The sequence below is a fragment of the Protopterus annectens genome, chromosome 6.part0 (genome assembly GCF_019279795.1).
Source record: "Protopterus annectens isolate FY-2018-M chromosome 6.part0, PAN1.0, whole genome shotgun sequence".
NCBI classification, from domain to species: Eukaryota; Metazoa; Chordata; order Ceratodontiformes; family Protopteridae; genus Protopterus; species Protopterus annectens.
The window spans coordinates 659603336-659621955 of record NC_056737.1 but is presented as its reverse complement, the minus strand read 5'-3'; positions in this window follow the sequence as shown (position 1 = coordinate 659621955).

The following is an 18620-nucleotide window of genomic DNA, read 5'->3' as shown; positions in this document are numbered from 1 at the left end:
AAAAATGGAAGAATTGACGTAACCGTTACCATCCTGGAACTTGTTGGATCGAACAGACTTGTTCAAGTGGCTGAGATCCAAGATTGGTCTCCAGTCCCCTGTTTCCTTTGGCACTAAAAAGAAGTTTGAGTAAGTTCAGGATTCTCTTTGGTCTGGTGGGACCTCTTGGATGACTCATTTTTCTAGCAGCTTTTGAACCTGAATAGCTGCTTGTTTCCTCTGATTGAGTGAAACATCAGGGATTTTCCTGCAATGGGGAGGAGGAAGGGAAGATGGTATAATATGTCCTCTGGAAATGATCATCTGCACCCAGGCATCTGATGTTTTTCTAGCCAGGCTCTCAGTTGTAGGGACTGTTGATCCTTGATTGCCACCAATGGAGGGCAATCAGGCCTCCATTCAAGAGCTCTGGAAAGATCGGGTCTATATTAGATCAGCGAATGCTTAAAAAAGCGAATGCTGATTGATCGAACTTATGTAAGCAAAAGCTTACAATCTCGAACTGTCAGATCAGCAATTTTTTTTTCCTAGGGAAAAAAATCACTGATCCAAAACACATACACACAACACAAGCAAGCCAAACAAACAGAAATCCACACACATACACCTAAAATCTGACACCTAACCCTACACTAAACTATACACACACCACTAACTATCCACTTACCTTAACCCAAACCCTAACCCTAAGGTCTGTCACTATCGCACACTCACCTCACCCACTCCCTAACCCTAACTTGCCTACCCACCCTAACCCTCACATCCACACAATCGCAAACATAGCTAACCCGCGCCCTAACCCTAACTAACCTAACCCGCTCTAACACTCACATCCACACAATTGCACACTTACTGAATCCGACCCATAACTTTCCACCACAGCACTGAAAATACCAAAGCAACAGGAAAAGACAACCAAATTCTTTTGCCTAGGAAAAAAATTGGGTTTCTGTTGCTTCGGTACTTTAAACATTCGCTCACATAAGTTCGATCAATCAGCATTCACTTTTTTAAGCATTTGCTGATTTAATATAGACCCGAAAGATCTGCCAAAAAAAGTTTCACTGGACCCTTGGTTTGTGGGCCTTCTCTGCCATGAGGGTGGTGTCTACCATTGGAGTTTCCTCCTCTGCCCTTGGGGGAACTACTTCTATGTGTGTCTTGAAAGGTTTACTATTAAAATTATGAAAATAAAAATAATTTTGTAATTAAATGTCGACATTTATTGTCGAATCTATGCATATATGACTGTTTGGAATGTCAAAAACTGTCAGTAATTGTCAAAAAAGTTTAATTCGACATTTTACGGCAATTACAAAAAATTCCATCCTTGCCATAAAGTCCCATACTCCTATAAAGAACATCCTGGTAAAGCCCCCCCCTGCACCCCCCTGTGGGGGGCTGCGGCCCCCATACTCCCTGCCAACTATATATTCTAACACCGAGATTGAACTACAGTGAGGAAAGGGAAGAATTTCCCCTAACCGCACTGTACCGCAATCTCTGTACAGTTCTTCACATTTATATTAGCGAATATAAACATTCAAACATTGAGAATACACCCATACTTTAAATTTAATAAAAATATTTGAACAAAAAAAAAAAGAATGCACCCATACGAAACCATCTTGAAAAGACACTTGGGATTTTTTGAACCACATTTTTCCACTACTTCTCTGATTCCTGGAGAAAAATCTCTGAGTAGAGAAATGTATGCTCACAACAGACAGGATTTTCCTAACTTTCTCACATCTGGACAAATTGTCTTTTACCTTAGGGCCAAATAAAGACGTGCCGTCAAAAGGGGCATTGACGAACATAGACTTGAAAGACTCTGCAAAGTCACACAAGCGCATCCAGGTGTGCCTCATCATGGAAATGCCTGAACCTGCTGTTTTTCATGTTCCCTCAGCTGCATGAGAAATATCCCTGATGAAAGAGTTATAAATAGACTGGAGGGTAGCCAACTGAGAAGTAACACAGCCCTGTACTGCCTCAGAAATGGATCCTGAGAGGGTATCTGAAAGCTCTTTAATCAGATCCTTCTGTAACCTAGTGAAATGTGCCAGGTAGTTCAGGAACCATAAGGAAAAGAGCTTCCTGAATCGATCCATTGCCTGAGACTCCTTGTTGGTGATGGATAAAGGAACTTTCCTCAGTTAGTTCCTTTTTCGTAGCCGCTGCCATGACCATGACATCCTTTAGTCCAAAATTGCTTGGCTTCAGGAGCAGTAATAATTTTGTCTGCTGTCCAGGGGATCAGCTCAATGGTGTTGGGGGCCTTCCATGCCCACAGAGCCATCAATTCAATGATCTCATCAGTGCGTGAATTTACCCAGGAGGTAGATAGGTGGGTACCAAAAGCCTCCAGATACATGGACGCCTCAGACAAAGGGCTGTTGGGCTTCCAGTTACCTCTCTGTTTTATAATTTATAGGACATCTCCAAAGGAGACATTTTCAGAAGGTGACCTTGTGGACCCTTCACCATCACTGAAGTCTGTGTCTTCAGCGACGGATTCCTGTGAGGTATCCAAGTGTTTCCTCTTGTACAACTTTTTCTTAGAGACCTCATCAGTTGAATGCTCTAGGGAGGTAACAGAAGAAGTCGGAATACCCTATTGGAAAGCCTGGGGTTTCTGTACTCATTATCCATGTGGAGAAAAAGGTTGAGACTCTGTACGCAGAGATGACAAGGTCAGTGTCTGAAGAGCCGATGGGGTAGGAACCATCTGAGCTGTTGAAGCAGACATGGCTCTCTTCAAAACCTTAAAGGCTGATCTCCCTGAGAGGGACAGGACTTCAGATCTGAGCGGGAAAACCTCTGGATCATAGTCCCTCCCTGCTCCAAGGATAATCCTCTTGTGGTAGAAACCAGAGCTGAGCTTATCTCAGCCAAAGCCCTGAGGTGCAGAGATGGCTCTGAAAACTTTGGAGTTGACTCCAACACCTCGGAGTCAACAAGGTAGCAACTGCTCTGGGAGGTCTCCTGCTCTGACTGAACCAAAGAACTCAGAGCAAACATTGGATCCAGGGGTAGGGTATCTTCATATCTGATGCAGATGGAGTTGTGGGCTCAGATCCAAGAACTCTAAAGCTTTAAAGGAAGTCAGAGGAGGATGTAAAAGAGGGATAGTAGATGTTTGGAACTCCTAACCCAAGAGTGTAGGAGCCAAATAAACCACTGGCATACTGTGCATCCAGAGAATGTTTCTCATCAATCTCTCCATGTCTTCTTCGGTCAAACTACTAGAAGAATGAGTGGACATAATAGAGGGTGATTTTGGCCTCCCCAGAAGGAACCCTGAATGGAACCAGGTCCAATGATTAATATTGGTCCTGAGTAAACCAGGTAGGCTTGTAGTCAAATCCATTGATTTTGGTGTCAGATCTGAGAGCGTAAGATCTGAGGAATCCTTTGTCTTATCAGATCCAAAGACGTAGACTGGTCCACAGGGTATTTTATCTTGATCTCCAAAAAATTAGTTGGATCTGAAAGTCTGGGTCTCTTAATTGTTGGATCTGACTGAAAATGGAAATAGGCCTCTTCATTTTTTCAGAAGTCTTTGAGGATGAAGAGGAAGGGCTTGATGATTCTGGCTTGCCCTTTTTTGTTTATCTAGAGAAGGAGATCCAGATAGTACCTCACTGAAAGCCAAAGGCAGTAAACCTTTAAGAATTAATTTGTTTTTGTTTTCAGTCAGAGCTCTATGTTTGAATGCTTGGCAGATTGAACAATCCTCCTGGAGATGGAGGAGTCCCAAACAATAAACACAAAATGTATGGGAGTCTGAATATGGAATTTTGTGGCCACATTTCAAGCAATTTTTGAAGCCAGCCTTTTCTTTCTCTACAGAAACCAACAAACCAACAAGCAGAGAGAGAGAGAAAATGTTTAACAATAGAAGCTTTTTTTTTTTTTTTTTTTTTTTTTTTTAGAGAACCAAAGGAAAGGGAAAAGGGAATACCAACAATGGTAAGGAAAGATTACACACAGTGTAAAAGCAGAATGCTAACAACAGTATTCGGAAAAAGAGGAAGGAATAAACGTGAGAGAAAATTAAATAAAGTAGTCACAGGTAAGGGATAGAGGCTAAAGCTCACAATCAGAAAAAGAAAGCTTTATAGCACTATTTATCAAGATTTAAAGGAATTTTTTTTTAATTTCACTTATCTGCTCAAGAGCAACTGGTCACCATGTCTAACGTGAATAGCGGCAAACGAGATCTGAGGTACTTAGGAAGGGTGCATTATGGCTAAGGGGGAAGCTTAAGAGTTTTTTGGTTACTACTGGCTATTGGTAGCAACTAAGTCAGATCCAAGGGATCAGATCTGAACTCAGAGGTTGAAGATAGAATGAAACTTGACAACATCAGATCAACTCCTTATGTTCCTAATATATCCTGAAAACACACAGTCTGTGTAATCACACTCAGTGTGTTACTAGTTTAGCAGGTAGCATACTTGCCTTTAGTGCTAGAATATCAGAAGACTGTGAGTTCTATTATCATGCTAAGTACTCTGATTAATTTTCTTGATGATTGGATAGGTAGACACAAATTTACAAGAGCATTATTATATGCAGCCATGCTTTATTTGAAGGACAGGCACTGTTAAGTACCCATATAGGGTAGTTGGAACTTTTTAAGTGTGTATGCATAAAGGTGTATCTAGCTAGGCCTCACTGTTCCTGTGATCACTAGCTTGAATTGTTCATGCATACCTATGCTCATATGGTCCTATTCTGTATGTATTTGACTAATGTTAACCATAAAATATTTCATTATGATCACCTTAGCTTTTTTTTTTTTGGTTTACTCAGACCTCATTGATACTAGTTTGACCTCCAGTGTCTAACTTCCACTCAGGGTTTACCAGCAATATCACCCCCTCCCTGCACTTGTTGCTGGGGCCAATCATGGATCTTAAGGGTGTCCTGGGGACTCAGCCATCTGTACTTCTGTCCAGTGTTTTTATTTATTTTTTATTTATTCATTTATTTAATTATTTATTTATGTTTATGTTCTATGCCCTACCCCACCTTTCCCTCTCCCTGTCCCCCATACTCACTGGTTGCTTCCAAGGGCGACTCCCCTTTTGGACCATGCCTACCCTTTCTGGAGCATCACCAGTGAGTGCCATCTCACTGCAGCTCCTTCAGGCCCCCAGCTACTAATCAAACTGGGGTGGGCTGGGTTATAGTTAGAGCTTTATCCATCTATGTCACTGGAGCTGCTTTATCATGATAACTTTATTGTCCTTCAGAATGTTAGCACACAGGTTTGTTGCAATTGCTTTTAAAACACAAAATTATGAGCTACCAGAAAATAGATAGTCAGGTAAGAAGATGCTTTCTCTGATTTTTTTAATAACTGCTGACTATGCATTGATTTCATTGTGAGAGACAAAATCCACTTAGCATGTAGTGACAGTACACACAATAAACATTTCAAACATGCTTAAAACTATTGAATGTCGCAAAACATATTGGTTTTTAGAATCCATTCATTCATATAGGAAAGATATATTTTGCCATCAAACTGATTTTGGTTTCATGAAACATTGGTCCTTCTGCTTTACAACTTTAGTCTTGCTTTCAGCTTGAAATAAGGATGATATTAGCAATATCAACCTAGTATGATAACATGTGTTTGTATATGAAAATATGCTGCATGAGAATGATTTTTAATTAAAAGTATTACGTAATTTAAGAAAAAATAAAGTGAGATCATGAATTTTTATATTTGCAGCTCGGATTCACAAACTAGCTGTGCAAACTGCAGGCATACAAACATACATATGTACATACATACATTCTGTGTGGAAAGATTGTGGAAACATTGCACATTAATAAGCAGGAGTGAAATAATGTGTAAATGTGTCTGCAATTATTACAATATGACAGATACCCCAGGATTCAATAAACTCCATGCAGGAATAATGCTAATCCTGCATGGAGTGAACCGTGTCTATTTCTGCATAGCATTTACAGCAGCATGCCTTGCATATTCATGAAGGAGTGCTACTACTAAGGCTAAATGGACACAGACACTACTGAGTGCAGGGAGCATGTTTAAGGAGTGTGTGCACATCTAACACACCCCCTGCACTCTCAAAGTGCTGTATGGCACTTCTTAAATGCTTTTCAATATCTGCAGACACTGAAAGCAAATAAAATAGTAAAACAGTGTCTGCAGACACAGACATAGCTAGGAGATCAATAAATAAATACAGGGGGTGTGTGACGGGTACTGTCACACACACCCTGCATTGTCAAAATGCCGTATTGCACTTTCCAATGCTTCCAGTGTCTGGAGACACTGAAAGCAGGAAGTTTAGATAGGAAGCAATGTGGGGGGTGTGTGACACTATCACATACCCCCTGCATTGCAAAAGTGCCATATGGCCATACCCCTCAACTGTACAGGTTTTCACAGAATGTCCAGATGTCCACCTCACATACCGCTCAACTTCTTAGAGCAAGAAGCTGCATCATATTTTTGGTGTGTTCCCCCAAATATCTGCCCCTACCTGGCAAATAGCAGAAGATTTGCATTATTAAATAATAGAAAACATTTGAGTTTAAGACTCCACATCCATCTGAAAAGTCATGCTAACGCAAAACCTATTATTCTATCAACTTTTTAAGTTTGTAAGAGCAATATTTAAAATCTGTCCCTGTGGGTCCCTGTACAATGTCCCTTACCATGACTGACAAGGAATAATGATACATGTAAATAAAGTGGGTTTATTAATTTCCATTTTTTTTTCCATTCTAAGGCATGTTAAAGTCTAGCTAAGCGGGTTTGCTTGTTTGGGTCCTCTGCTCAGCATTGCTTGAACATGTCATAGCAGATAAATAAAAATGTATAGGTAAAATCACAGTGATGAGATAGTGTAGTGGTTCAAGTCCTGGCTTTACATGCAGGTGTGCATGGTTCAGGTACCAAAAGAGACACCTTATTTTTACATGGGAAAGCATTGTTAAAATATTTTTTATGTTAAATGATGTAGTAATTGATATTTGTTACCCATGGTGGTATAGCAGGTCCAAAATGGAAGTGTGAGTGCATATAACATGTGAAATCACCCATGTATACACAAGTGTCCCATGCAGTATAGTCACACCCCAAGGTAATGTAATGAAAGCACATGGAGGATGTCATGTAAAGTAAATAATATACAGTTGATATGTCAGTAATGATGATTTAATCTACAGTCGTGATACTTTTTTGTTAAATGAAAACTGAGTAATGCTAAGTAGTGTTCAGCTATGCTTAGCCAGTTTAAGCATTGCTTAAATGTAACTGCTAAGCAGCAGCTAGCTCAGCTAAGTGGATTTGTGCACTGTTGAGCAGTACTCAGAATATACCCCTTTAAGCACTGTTCAACTCAGCTTAGCGGATTTGCGCATCTCTTAGCTGAGCTTAGCATTTTCAAAATTGTCCAATGACAGCAAAGGGCAGGAATATAGCCTTATTTAAACTGCACAGGCAGGAATACAGACAGAACCTGTTGTAGTTGATCTGTCCAGGTACTATGTCAGGCATTGATAAAGGAATGCACTTTTGGGCTCAGCGCTGAGGCATTCAGGAGTCCAGGGTCATGGCTGGACTCCTTGTAGAAAACCATGATGAGAAACTGCGGCAGGGCCAGTACCAGGGCTCACAATACAAAGTGGAGGCCTTTGACTGTCTCACAAGTGATCTCACCAGTGCTACTGGCATCCCTGAACTGGCGAGCATGTAAAGCACCATTATGCCAACCTAAAGCCAAGGAAGGGGCACTCTTGGCCCAGTGGATCCAAAATTCATGGGCATGGAATGCTCCAGTAGCATGTAAGTATTAGTATCAAGTAGTTTGCACAAAGACTAGCCTGAGGATGTGATAGATAGGTGTGCATAATGTTTGCTTTTCTCCCCTACAGCAGCAGCAGAGAGGGCTAACAACATTAAAGCCCATGCTGAGAGACTGTTAAGGCCACACCTACAGGCTGGTGACTACAAATCTATCTTGCAGTATGTAGTGCAAATAACTAAGATGATTTACATTGTTTGTGTCAGTAGCTATACTGTTAGTGTGTTAACTAAATAAATTGTGTCCAACTAATATTGATCTACAGGATATGTAGTACTAAAGCATTGTGTCATGTCACTGTAATAAAGATCTATATCAAACACTGTTGTGTTTACTCCGGTATGTGTTGTAGAAATAGAATGCATGCAGGTTCTTCAGCAAATATGGTTTGACAGCATGCATTAAATGAGGTTGTTCTGAGAACCAGTTGTAAGAAACTGTAGATTGTGGATCTGTAAAACAAGATATAAATGAAATATGAAATATATATTGCACTAAGCTCTGAACCCTGAACAGTAATATGTAATGTATCACAGTGTGTCCCATGTAGCATTGCTGTGTGTTAATGTTTGTTGTCCATATTGTATTATTTCAAGGAATTAATGCACAGTACACTATCTGTCATGCATACAACTCAGGATTACAAGGTCAGACTGTCTAACCAAGAGAGTATTAGGCAGAAACCAGTCAAAAAGAAACAGCAGTTTCCCAGTAGCTCAGTGTGATGAGAAAAAGTGTAGTTGTTAATTTTGTACACCCAGACATGGTTTGAATCCAGGGAGTGGTATTTATTTTATTTATTTATTTATTTATATTTGTTGACAGGGAGTGTTGGACTGGACGTAGGTCCATTTTCAGCAGAGGCCCAGGGAGAAAAGCTCCATGGTGAGTGGTAGTAAGATGTGTTCATATTTACATTCATGGGTTTCATATTCTCAACCACCCTCCCCGTCAAAGATGTTTACCCCCCTCATGTGTCATATACCACCCCTGTCTACTGTCTTGTCTGTCTGCGAATACAACCTATCCTATCCAACCTACCACCCCAAACATGCCTACAGCCCTTCCACAACATCCCACTCTCACCTTAAAAAAAAGGGCATCTGTCCCACAAAAAAAACATTGCCCCATACATAGCTCTACATTTTGCCCCCATGTACAGTGACATTAATCACTCTACCCACAAATTATTCTACAATGTCTGTCACCAATACTGCTCCCTGTGGCTTGTGAGGCTGTAAATACCAAAGTCTACACATTATTCACAGCTGTTGCTGCAGAAGAAATGCAGAGCTATGGTAATTTCCTACACCCTTTCTGCACATCCCTAGCTGGTTTTCCTAATGTTTTACTCCCAGAATCTCCCCATTTCAGCACTTTCCTATCACCCTTTTTTTCTTTTCTTTAATTAAAATTAGCATGGATGTAAGCAGGAGTAAGTGCTGCTAAGCAAAGCTAAGAGGATGTAACTTTCTGTTAGCATCACTTAGCTTCACACAAAACCAAGTTAACTGCTTGAAGGTGCTTTAATCACTCTTGTCTCCATCAGCCCTTGTTCTGCCCAGCAACAAAATAATAAGCGCTGTTAAGTCTCAAACCCAGGATGGTGTACACTACAATTCCAGCAACATACCACTACACCAACTGAACAGTAAGGTCTTGCAAAGCTTTTACAAACATATCATGGATTATGGTCATTTAACATTTCTGAAAAAAGTAATTATTACCAAGTATTGATCCCAATACCCTGTGCACTACCATCACAGTAACGTACCTCTACACCATCTGAGTGGTAGGAATTCATAATGTTTTTACAAACATATCATGCACTACAGTCATTTAACATAAGGGAAAATACATATCCATACTACTCATAAAAATATATATATATATAAATACACACACACATACATATATATATATATATATATATATATATATATATGTGTGTGTGTGTGTGTGTGTGTGTTCTTACTTCAAGACATCTGCAAAAAGCCTAACAAATTGGGGGGATAAAGGACAAACCATAGTAATATATTTGAAATATGCCTGTTATAAAAGTAGAAGTCTACTAGAGTAGCATGGTTTGATTTAACATATATTTTCTGATAGATGCCAGGTCTGAAACACAAATGATTGCCATCATTTACTTATGTCAATGTTCACATCATCCCACTTATTTGTCAGAAACCTACAACTGTTATGGGAAAAAGAACAAACATATGAGCCATGCATCTGGACAGTGTCTAGACATCTGGACAGTGGAGAGGTATGACTGCAGTCATGTAACAGAAGAGAAAAACACTGAGAGCTGCCGACCATTTCACCTAGCACTTTCAGAATCACAGTAAGACCAACATGACACTCAAATTAGCTCTGTGGAATTACTCATGTATTTGCAAATATATCATGCACTACAGGAATGTAACTGTAGGGAAAAGCAGACATCGGTGAGAAATTGTCCACCCACAACTATTTGCACCACAGTTACATAAAGATACCAGTACCCCAAATCAACTATAGAGTACAACGAGTGTTTGAACAAACATATCCTGATTGCCAGTCACACACTACACTGACATATACTGCCCCAATTCACAGTCTCCTGGGTATCCGGAGGTGTTATGGGACATTTCTCAGTCTGCCCTTACAAACATATACACCTGATAGACCACCAGCAACTGTAGCAGCATGCACAGTCAGATAGAAAAGGATCTATGACACTCGCATCTGCTTTCTCCCTACTCAGCCCAACAAACATTTACACACAACACTGCTACATAGTCTTGACCGTCTGTTAACAATGGCCAGACATACATAACTCTCAACTGTACAGATTTCCACAGAATGTCCAGGGTGTGGGACAATATTTACGGCCACTGTCGCATACCACTTCCAGGAGTCTGCTAAGTCACTAGGGTGAAATCAGGAGTGAAGTCACTAAATAATGATATACCATACCTTTGAACTTCTTACTGCAAGACATCTGTACAAACCCTGACATACCTGGGGTACAGGGGGCTGAAAAGAGGGACATATCTCACATAATGGTGTTACAAATGAAACAGTTGCTGGTGTTACAGGGTTTGTTGTAACATAGCATCTCTGAAGGATATGATGTCTGAAACACAAATGGATGTCAACATTTACTTACTGCAATCCTCACATTATCCTTCTGATGTCTCAAAAATAGAAATTGTCTGAGGAACAGAGCAAACATAACAGCCAAACCTCTGGGCAGTCTGTGGACATCTGAACAGTTGAGAGGTATGGCAGAGACATATCAATGTCCAGACAAACCCTGTTAATCTAGCAATCTTCTATGTGTACAACAGTAATACTTACTTACAATCTGTACCCGATTGTGGAACTTTGTCCCCCATGTTGTTGGGTTGTCTCTTCAGTTCTTGTTCTGAGAGGTATTTCCACCCACTGTCTGTGAAGCTGTAACCCCCACACCTCCATAATGTCTTCCTCACAGGCAAGGAAAAGGGGCAAGGCCCTCATGAAAGACTTAATTATAGCACTGTGTTGCTATGGCATTGGCTAATGGAAAGACAACACAGCTGCTCTGGATGCAAGTAGCAAGTGGGAGACACCGATTGGTGCACAGGCCATCACCTGCTCATGAGCATTACCTACAAAAAGCAAGCTGCTACCTATGCAACACAGGTCTGAAGCCATCTACACAAAATAGACTTCCCTACACAAACCTAAACATTTACATTACTCTGAGGAAACTATTCAGCACTATAACAGGTATGTCACTCACTTAAGCTTGTAATGGAATGCAGAAGGGGATGCAATAATGTGAAATAGTAAGTTAATCACTAGGTCACAACACCCACTTGACTCACATGCTGCTGTCTGACACCTATGGCCATTCCTGCTGGCTCTGTCTGCAGTGACATAGATCAGAGCTCTAGCCCCTGAGTCACCCCATCAAAACTCAGCTCATGTATGACTACTACTGGAGTGTCTGTTGTCCAATACTTACTGTGACACTGCTAGGGCAGCTACCTGGGATGTTGTAAATATTCATATGTCACCTGTGAATGCTACTATGATATATATGCTTGTCTTACAAATTTAAGAGACTTATATAGCGTATGTGCAAAATAAACAACAGCTGCAGAAGTGTGTGTTGAACTGTATGTTATATCCTAAGCCCATACCTGTCAACTGTCCAGAGATTTGCAGACTGACCACATGTTTGTCTCATATTTGTAGTCAGTGCCTCATACAGTTGTGTACTGTCTGGCAAATCACTGGCAACCCAATAAAGACTGAAGTCACAACATGATAGCATACATTTAAATGTGAGATGTCATATCCTGTGAAGTAGTCCTGTAAATGTGACACAGTCTTTGCTGACAACTAAGTGTGTTACAGCTAGATTTATAAAGTGTCACTATTTTCTGGCCTTAACCCACCAGTGAAGTCTGCCTTTATGCAGATGCCTTGCTCTAACAGGATCTAGGTGTGATAGCATGAAACCCATGTCAATGCAAGTGTACCTTGTCCTGTAGGATGCTGACATTTTGCACTCACTGACACCTGCTATGCAGCTGTGGAGAGCACACCAACCTTGCCAAGTTACTCATCCCATCATACGTTTAGACCCCAAATGGAGGGTTGCAAAGCCACAGGAGGTGGAGTTTTAAACATTATCATACACATACACAACTTCAGGCTGGCCAAACAGTATGATGCATGGGGGACATCCCGAGTGTAGTTAACTGTTGACAAAACACCTACACAAATCTTAGCTTAGACTCTGGACACCCACCACACCTATCTGGACTTCTGGAATCTGTCAGGATTTAGCCATCTACCCTGTTCCTGGGTGACTTTAACTACCCAACCATAGTGTGCATGACCTATGCTACCTGAACATGAATGCACAGAGATTCTTTGGTTTGTCAATGGAAATGCAGTGGATCAGCTGGTCAACACTCCTATAGTAGGTGGAAATATCCTGTTCCTGTTCTTAACCAACACGAGTAGCCACTGGAGCACTACTACAGTATCATCATCCTTGGTAAGATCTGACCACATAGCAATCACTGTTCAGGTCACCATCTCCCCTGTCCTCCCTTGTCATGGTCAAACAAAACAAACTTTACAAAAATGACTATAAATCTCCTCAGAGCAGGTAGAAGTAGCTTTACAGCCACTGTCCCATCAGTTAGAAATAGCAACAGTATCCAAGCCAACACCAATCAGCAATACCTGACAGGACAACATCATCTCCCTCAAGATAGGGTAAACATCTGTGGTTGACAGCAGCAATGCACAAATACCATAATAGGTGGAAATAATTGCTGGACATATCCAGGAAGGAGCAGGTGCCTAACTGGAAGCAATGTCACCTTGGTCTGAACAAGCAAATAAGTTCACAGGTGAATTACCATAAGGCTATCTTTGAGTGCAAATTGGAAACATCCACCAAGGCCAATCACTAGGCCTTCCACACATATGTCTGCAATCCCAGAGGCAACACTCAACTCTGCTCTGCAGTGGTGGTCAATAACACCACATACACATATGGCATAGATATAGCCAACCTGCTGCAGACAGGTGAAGTGTAAACATCACCTCCATGTCCCCCCATTGGTACACATGTGCATGCACAGCACTGGCCCAATCCCATCGTCATCAGAAAGCAGGTCCATAATGCCCTCTCAAAGGTAACAAACAGAAGTCTCCATAAGCCTGATAGCATCCCTGGCTGCATCCCACATGAACTCAGGCATGAGCTCTCAGCTCTATTACACACTGTAGTCAACCAAAGCCTGAGCACCAGTATCCTCCCATCTGCACTGAGGTCAGACATTGTCACCTCTATACACAAAGGTGGAGCAATCCACTGACCTAACCAATCGTATGGACATCAGCCTAACTACCCTGATCTGCAAGAACATGGAAAGCAGTATCAAGGACATTACGAAGAGAGACATTGGCAACCTCAAAATACTTGAACCCACACAGTGTGGTATTGTCAAATAGAGATCAGGCCTGTTAAAACTGGTTGACTTCTCTGATGTGGTCAACAAACCCAAGGATGAAAGGAAGATGGTGAACAATGCCTACCTTCACCTAGCCCAATTCTCTTGCAATAATCCCCAGGCAGCCAAAATATACAAGCCTAGACAGCTAGCCATCAACCTGTATCTTACAAGATGGGTAGCTAACTAGGCTCAATGATAGTATCCACTCGGTCAAAGTAGTGGAAGCCACCTCTAGTAGTAGACTCTTCCAGAGTGGTGTACCCCAAAGATCATTCTGGGTCCTCTACTGGTTGAGATATATATGTTTCTGAGGTATAAGACAAAAGCAGTGGTCTGTGGCTGACCAGGGTTACAGATTCTTTCAAGCTGACCACTGTTAAATTCCCCTACTGATGTGAGTATTCTCCAAGAGGCTCTCACTCAAATTAATTACTGGTGTAAAAAGCATTGCATCAAACTGAATGCCAGGAGATGCATCATTTTCTCTGCTGTGGTAGATGTCCTCCACACTAATTATAACAGTAATAATGTACTGAGCATGCAATCAAGCATGAGGTGACTTGTGCACCAAGGTTTGTAGCAACCTGACAGTTTCCCATCATGTGGGCACCATTGTACGGAAGGCTGTCTACATGGCCCACCTCACAAATATGGGTACGTCATCCAGGAACCTGGAGGCAACAACATCCCTGTACTCCACCCTTATCAGATGTATTACCAAGTACAATGGCTCCTTTGCCATGTAACTTGCCAAGCAAATGCAGCAGTTGCAGAGACCTCAGAGGTTCCTGACAAGGCCAATCTAGTGTATGTGACACCTATCCTATACAGATAGGCTGAAAGCCTTGTCCTCTTTACTCAGTCTCATACAGACTGATTATAGGTGACCAGTGTCTGGCATACCAGGCTATTTCCAAACCAGCCTTTATGGGGTTTGTGCATATCAGTAAGACAAACCCCACTCATGCAACATGCATACAAGGCCCTTACCTGGTCTGTGACATGTATTGTACTTGCTGATGGTGTATGCAGATCTCCATTCAGAATTTTGAAGTTCTAAAACTTTGATCATATGGTTGCGACGGTATGACTTTTGAGGTTTTAGGATTTTAGATTCTGAAGGAACCTGTGTGTGTATATATCAGCAAACATAATACTGTTGGGCATTAATTTATATATGTTGTCCTCCCCTCGCAGGTGAACATGGGGGTTGGTGTCTCTCCCCCTTACAACCTGATGTCATTGTTTTAGCAGACTTCCGTGATGATGACGGTCATAGTGAGGCACAGGTGGGGTTGTTGCAGCCTGAATCTGTGCCATTGTTTGGTATACCGCTTTCACCCACCATGTCCCCACACACAGTCAGTATGCCCACACATACCCAGTCCCCAGTGGCCACAGATAATGGACAGTTGGAGGATGGTAGCAGGCTAGTGTGTTGACTATGGCAAGTGTGAGTGTAGACACCAACCATAGCCAGAGACCAGGCGAGGTCACACACAGGCAGATGGGCAGGGGTGCTCAACGGAGGACTGCTGCACATCAAACCCCTGTTGCAAGTGCCACAGCAGGTTTCACCAAATGCATACTACAGTCCATCATGGAGGCACAGGTGTGTACTGATTGAAACACCAGACAGATGCTCAGGGTCATGAATGCAGTGCTTCCTGCCATGCATGATGACTTCCATGGGCATTTGTGATGCCATACGTAATTTTACAGATGAGGATAGACAGTGGGGTGAGACATTGCCACTGCTTGACCATGCAATGTCTCTGCTTGAGCATGTGGTGGGAGTTGGGCATCAGCCAGGTGGACGTAGGTCAGCAAAATGATCAGCTGAGAGCTCATGTGGCCATGCACATTCACAGTCCGGTAGTGACAGTACCACCAGCACTACTAAAGGGATGGTGCTGTCCACACCACACTAGAGCAGGCCATAGGCATGTTGTCCCTGCCAGTCCCGTCAGGGACACAGATCCAGCAGACAGCAGTCACCATCAGAGAGTAGTACTGCATCTGTCCTTGGGCCTGGTGGTGCCAGTGAGACTCGTGGTAGAACCAGTTCCCGTGTCCCTGCCAGGAGATGGTGAACCATGCATCCTGCCATGTACGGTCGATGGCTGTCCAACATAGCCCTGTGTCAGGCATCTACATGGCTTAATGGTGTGCAGACAAATACTCACACATCCCTATCACAGACCAGTCACCACCAGGCACAGACAGCTCCTCTGCACAGCGCAGTTGAACACCACCCTTCCACACACACACACACACACACACACACACACACACACACACACACACACACACACACACATTATGTCAGCCATATGGCCCAGCCTAGGCATCTGGCAATCCAACACCACATCCTGTGCATGTGATGATACTTGTGCCACAACCATGTTATCCATACCATAAATGCAGGGACATGCTCATATGGGTCTGATGCACAGGGTGACTATAGTACAGTGTAGCAATGTAATGCTGTGTAAGGTCCTGCCTGCTAGCAATAGTTATAGGTGCACATCAAGGTGTATGTACCTTGTTAGCCATGATGCCCTACTGCTGTTATTATTGCTGACTGACTGTACTGTCACGTACTGTATTCTTTTTGTGTTCCAGGTGTCTGTGTGTCTACAGGCTGTGGGCCTGCTGACAGTAGCAATGATGAGTAAGGTGGAGTGGAAACACAGTGACCTTTTCATAGCCAAGGTACAGCTGTATATGTACGTGTTTATCAGGTGAGTTTACATGCAAAAGTGTGTGAGGGGCAATTGTGGCAGAAAGTGTGACATTGCAAACATACCCTTCACACAGCCAGCTAGCCTTCAAACATGTCACCTGGGTGTTCTGTAGTACTGCAGGCTTACACATACAAAGGAGGTTACTTGAGTACTTGCACTAGGTTCTTCACAAGTTAGCCATTACTTTAACTGCAACAGATTCAGCTATCAGGACCTGTTGCCCCTGCTATTTCTGTCCCATCCACTCAACCATCATGCAGTTGATGAGGGTATGCCAGGTACTGTGTATGACAGGTTTGGGGTTTGTATTCCTGACAAAGGTCAGCCTGTGTCAGTCTAACCTGACAATCAGCATGTGTGTCTGCTCGCTCATATGCATGTCTGGCCTCTCATGCTCGTAGTATACATAGAGTCATAGTCCTGTACATGTGCAATAACTACATAATACTATAGTGGAAATAAGTAGATAGATAAGGCTTCTAATCTCAATACTGACAACTATAGGTAGTGTGTGTGAAGAATATCCCCTGTCAAAAAGAAACAGCAGTTCCCCAGTAGCTCAGTGTGATGAGAAAAAGCTTAGTTGTTAATTTTGTACACCCAGACATGGTTTGAATCCAGGGAGTGGTATTTATTTTATTTATTTATTTATATTTGTTGACCGGGAGGGTCCGACTGGACATAGGTCATTTTCAGCAGAGGCCCGGGGAGAAAAGCTCCATGGTGAGTGGTAGTAAGATGTGTTCATATTTACATTCATGGGTTTCATATTCTCAACCACCCTCCCCGTCAAAGATGTTTACCCCCCTCATGTGTCATATACCACCCCTGTCTACTGTCTTGTCTGTCTGTGAATGCAACCTATCCTATCCAACCTACCACCCCAAACATGCCTACAGCCCTTCCCCAACATCCCACTCTCACCTTAAAAAAAAGGACATCTGTCCCACAAAAAAAAAACATTGCCCCATACATAGCTCTACATTTTGTCCCCATGTACAGTGACATTAATCACTCTACCCACAAATTATTCTACAAATGTCTGTCACCAATACTGCTCCCTGTGGGTTGTGAGGCTGTAAATTCCAAAGTCTACACATTATTCACAGCTGTTGCTGCAGAAGAAATGCAGAGCTATGGTCCTTTCCTACACCCTTTCTGCACATCCCTAGATGGTTTTCCTGATGTTTTACTCCCTGAATCTCCCCATTTCAGCACTTTCCTATCACCCTTTTTTTCTTTTCTTTAATTAAAATTAGCATGGAAGTAAGCAGGAGTAAGTGCTGCTAAGCAAAGCTAAGAGGATGTAACTGTCTGTTAGCATCACTTAGCTTCACACAAAACCAAGTTAACCCACTTAAAACTGCTTGAAAGTGCTTTAATCACTGTTGTCTCCATTAGCCCTTGTTCTGCCCAGCAACAAAATAATAAGCGCTGTTAAGTCTCAAACCCAGGATGGTGTGCACTACAATTCCAACAACATACCACTACACCAACTGAACAGTAAGGTGTTGCAAGACTTTTACAAACATATCATGGATTACGGTCATTTAACATTAATGAAAAAAGTCATTTTTACCTAGTAATGATCCCAAGATCCTGTGCACTACAATCACAGCAACGTACCTTTACACCATCTGAGTGGTAGGAATTCATAATGTTTTTACAAACATAGCATGCACTACAGTCATTTAACATAAGTGAAAATACATATCCATACTACTCATAAAAATATATGTATATATATAAATGCTCACACACACACACACACACACACACACACACACACACACACGCACGCACACACACACACACACACACACACACGCACACAAACACATATATATATATATATATGTGTGTGTGTGTGTGTGCGTGTGCGTGTGTGTGTGTGTGTGTGTGTGTGTGTGTGTGTGTGTGTGTGTGTGTGTGTGTGTGTGTGTGTGTGTGTGTGTTCTTACTGCAAGACACCTGCAAAAAGCCTAACAAAATGGGGGGATAAAGGA